The sequence below is a fragment of the Gavialis gangeticus genome, unplaced genomic scaffold, assembly GCF_001723915.1.
Source record: "Gavialis gangeticus isolate Ggan-Ray unplaced genomic scaffold, GavGan_comp1, whole genome shotgun sequence".
Taxonomy (NCBI): Eukaryota; Metazoa; Chordata; order Crocodylia; family Gavialidae; genus Gavialis; species Gavialis gangeticus.
In genome coordinates this window covers 45,664,812-45,669,857 of record NW_017729034.1, presented here as the reverse complement: position 1 = coordinate 45,669,857, position 5,046 = coordinate 45,664,812, and positions in this window count along the sequence as shown.

Here is a 5,046-nt window from a genome sequence, read left to right as displayed (position 1 = left end):
GAAAAAACATGGGGAAAATAAGGCACCTCAGTATGATATGATATATAATTTCTTTTGGCACCATTAATTCCTCAAATGTAAAGTCTGGTTACTATTTAAAAAACAGAACTATCCCATCTAACTGTAACATCTGCCAGGGGCCTACCTGTCAACCTAAAGTTGTGTACAGATAGCCAATATGGAAACAATGATGATGAAGTAAATCTTGAATCTCAACCCCTCGTTGAATATGCCTCATTCAGGCTGCAGGAAGCCATCTCTGTCCACTCAGAACTTACAACCCAGAAGGATCTGCTGAAGGTTCAAAGAACAGAGCTTATGACCAGGATCAGAGCTGTCATGCAAGGACAATCAGCAGAGGGATTCATATGGTCCCGTTCCATCTCCCAGGACAGCACTCTGAGGTCTCCAGCACATGTTCATTTAATAGCATGATTCGATCTGATCTCTAATCCAAACAATTACACCTCCCACCATGCCACATGTATCTGGCAGGAGGCACAATTTTTCAGATTGGGGATCAGATCCCAATAGCACCATTACAATTTGCAAATGCAGAAGGAGCCCAGGCTTTCCCTGCACTGGCAAATTGAAAGCCAGAAGCCCACTGTCAGCCCTGCCAGACAGTCAGCTCCAACCCTGGACAGTCCCACATCAGGTTCACCTGGGGCTGTCAGGGCAGATGAACTGCTGATTGTCAGCCCCAGAGAGCTCCAGGTTTGAGACCCAAGGCTGCCCAAGCTCAGGCAGATAATCATTTGACTGTCAAAACCCCTTTCTGGGCAGCTCTGTCCTCGCTGCCCAGTATAGGGAAACATATGCTTCCTTCACCAGGGACGAAGCCCCATGCTTGGCAGCTCCAGGTGAATTGCCTGGCCAGAAATACCCAATGTGAGGTTTAAAGTCTGCAACAGGGGAAGACTCTGCTCTGCCTGCCCACCTCCTCCCTCAGGCAGGTGCCTTTGCTCCCCTGGTCTGGGCAGCAAGAGTACCCCAGCACAGGATTTAAACTCCCCCTTCCAGTAGGGGAAGCCTTCCAGTTTCCATTCCCTCTGCCCCACACTCCAGCATGGCCAACAATCACCTGTGTGTTATCTCAACCCTGGGCCTGCACCAAAGTCAGCTGGAGACTCCAGAGGAGTCCCAGAACTAGAACCAACAATTTGCTGATATTTGCTGACAGCCCCAGAACCACACGACAGCTATTTTGAGACACTGTGCAGTCCTGGGGCTGGGAAAGCTGTCAGCCAAACCCTGTTATGCAGCCAGCCTTGAGCTGCATGGCAGGGACCCTGCCACAGAGTCAATTTAAGGCATGGTAGAAACCAGCCACAAAATTATTCTACATTTTGTGGACTAATTTTGTGACTGATTTAATTTTTTTTGGCACCATTAATTCCCCAAATGTAAGGTCTGGTTACTATTTAAAAAACAGGACCTTCCCATCTAACTGTAACATCTGCCAGGGGCCTACCTGTCAACCTGGACTGCAGAGCGGCACCTTCCACCTCTCACATTGAAGCCGGGTCACTATACAGAAATGAATTCAAGGTTCATACAATCAGGAAGATGTTACAGAGCCATCTCTGGAGGCTTTCAATGAGGGCATTTACCTAGGAGAAGTCCTGGAGTATAGTCCCAGCTCCCAAGCATTTTGCCCAATGGCTGTTCCATGTAAAATATATAAATAGTTCTTTGTGGCAGGGACCAGAAACCCAGTATCCCTCTATTTTCTCAAACTACTCAAAAATTCAAGAAAGCAAAATCACGCCTTACTTTTGAAAATCTTGGCCTTTTGACATCTAGGCTAAGTACAGACACTCAGAAAAAAAAAAACAGGTGGAGTCAATTCAATCTTTACAGGTTAGTCTAACCTGCATAGATTGAACCAATAAGCAAGTGAAGAGACATTCACTTTTGGTTCTAGAAATGCAGCCACATACATACAGTGCTCCAGGCCAGAAGCCGGGCAGGCACTTGAGTATGCCTCCCTGTTCAGCTAAACCAGACAGCTTGGGCCAAAGCTAGCCCACCCACCCTCTGAGATAGGGTTTTCAGGGGAGGTGCAAAACATCTTTGGATGCTGGGGAACTGGGAGTTAACTTGAATCTGGAGACAATTCAATAAACTAATTTAACCTAAATCAGTTAAGTTTCATACTACATCTATCCAGATTTATCTTAAACTGGTCTGGGCCATTTTGAAAGCAGTTCTGTTGTGTTACAGATTTGAACTTGTTCCTGATTACTTATGCCAATTTATGTGTAATTTCTAACCCTAGCCCTAATCCTATGTTAACTGTAATAAAATAAACCATGTGTTTCTTAAGTTTTAGACACCTCCCTTTATAAAATAGACTGCATAACTCATTTGATAGCATTTCATTAAATCATGAAGCATGTCAGCAGTATCTTTTTTTAAAATAAAATATGTTTAAACCAAAAGGGAAGGACAAACCCTCAATGTATGAAGTTTTTTTTAAAGTCAATAACAAATGTTATAGATTCATAGGTTCTAGGGTTGGAAGGGACCTCAGTGGACCTTCTAGTTTGACCCCCTGCCTCTGGCAGGCAAGAAAAGTGTCACTATACCTGGGATCATATGATCCCAGCCAGGTGCCTGTCCAGTCTCTTCTTGAAGACCCCCAAGGATGAGGCGAGCACCACCTCCCTTGGAAGCCCATTCCAGATTCTGGCAACCCTGACTGCGAAGAACTTTTTTCTAATGTCCAGTCTAAACCTAATCTCCAGTAGTTTATGGCCATTGTTCCTTGTTGTTTCAGGGGATGCACTGGTAAACAGATCATCGCCTACCTCACGTTGCTCTCCCCTTATGAATTTGTATGCCGCCACAAGGTCCCCTCTCAGCCTTCTCTTGGAAAGGCTGAAGAGGTTAAGGTCCCTTAGCCTTTCCTCATAGGGCCTTCCCTGCAGGCCTCTAATCAGGTGGGTCGCTCTTCTTTGGACCCTCTCCAGGTTGTCCTCATCCCACTTGAAATGTGGCATCCAGAACTAAACACAGTACTCCAGCTGTGGCCTGACCAGTGCTGTGTAGAGAGGGAGAATCACCTCCCCAGACCTGTAACATTTTGAGGCATTTAAAAAAAACAAAACAAAACTTTTTCCTTTGCATAAAAATCCCCTAAGGGTACATTAAAAAAATTACAGAAAATAGAAAGCTTATCATTTTATAGAATTCAATAGAGAATTAGAGTCTAGTATAAAAGTTTGATAGGATGATTTAGAAGAACAGGAAATCTACTAAATTTGAAAGATTTTCAGAGAAATGATGGAAGAACACTGTTTGTTGATTTAATCTGTATTAAATTTTATGACTTCTTCGTTGTGAGATTGATGAACTCATGACTGTTCATTACAAAAGCATGCATGACTTTTAGAACATTAGCATGGGTCTAGCTATTTGTACTCAGTACAAAACAAGTATTTCAATTGATAAATAACTGTCTTCTCTTATTATTAAAATTAGCTTAGACAAATAAAAAACTAGTTTATGCCAGATTTATCCCAATGTTTCCAATGTGCTTACAGCAGATTTACACTGGAAAAAATGAGAGCAGATAAGGAACCAGCATGTGGAAATGGAGGCATTCAGTCTAATCCAGTGCGGACCAACCTTTTTCTCAAGCCTGCCACAAATTAGCCCCTCGCCCTTCCTGAATGCCACTCCATTCCCTTTCCCCTGCTTTACATACTCTGCTTCTTGTGTCTTGGCTTGCCGTATCTGTTGCTCTTCTACCTCCCCTCTCCTTCATCTGCTGTATGCCACACAGAGAGGCTGTCCATGCAACTTGTGGCATGCATGCTACAGATTTACCACCTCTGCGGAGGAGACAGAAATGGTGCATCCTCATGCTACAAAACCTAGAGTTGTGTGAACCTTCACAGTCCAAGTGAAACTGGAAAGGTATTGGCTTTTTTCCAAACAAACCATTTCTGGTTTTAATTTCACCTGAGATGTTTAGAGATTTCACAACTGAGAACTGCCTCTTCCATCTGTGAAGCATTTGCTTCTTGGAAATGTCAAGACCTGAACAACATTTGAAAAAAAATAAACAAATACATTTTTCAGAGAGTCCATGCCTTCCTCAGTTGTACTCTGAAACACCCTCCACCCTTGTTTTTCTGATGTAGATGGACACAATAGCCATGTCTAGAGGAGCATGGGCATGCAGTACATGGCACCACAGACCCATTTGTAACACCACACACTGCACAGGCAAGCAATCCCGGTACTGCTACCTTGCAGTGTGTGTGTTGGGGGGGGGCGGGGGGGGGCAGGGGTTTGACCCCAGGAGATCCCAGAGTCAAAAAAACCCATGCAAAAAAAAAGCAGGGCAGTAGGTGTGACTCAAGTATGTGTCACCCAAAATTGGAGCCTGGCTGGCCAGAGCCACACTCCAGCTGCCAACCAGGTTCCCAGCTGCTGAAGTGATGCAGCTGCAGCTCCCTAAGGCCTCCAGAACCCCAGGTAAGGTTGTTAGGGCCAGCATAGTTGCTGGACCCAACCTCCCCCCCGTCATGTGCCAGAGCACATGTGTCACAGGCATTCCCCAGGGACAACTAGCAGCAGCACAAGGTATTCCACTGCTACTTGTCCCTGTAGAAACAAACACCCATGCTCATCTGGACACAGCCAATGGGAGCATCCAGATGTGCAGGCACATGCAATTTGTGGTGCCACAAATGATAGGTGTTGCATGTTAAACCATGTGTGGCACTGTTGAGTTGCAGCACAGAAGTAAAATTTGCTACTGGGACCCCCCCCCCCCAGAAAAAAGAAATTCTGCCAAGCATGTGAAAATATCATGTGCTGGGACAAAATGTGGAGATGGGGAAGCAGGCAGCACAGGGCTGCCTGCCACGTAATGTGGAGGCCCTGCATTAGGGTACAGTGTGCTACAGGAGCTCCCCCATCTTCATGTGCCTCAACATGGGCGCTCCACAGCATGCAGAGATGGAGAAGCAGGCAGCCCTGGCTGGATGAGGTGCATGTTGCCCCAGCATGAAGGTTGCCTGCTGGCTTTCC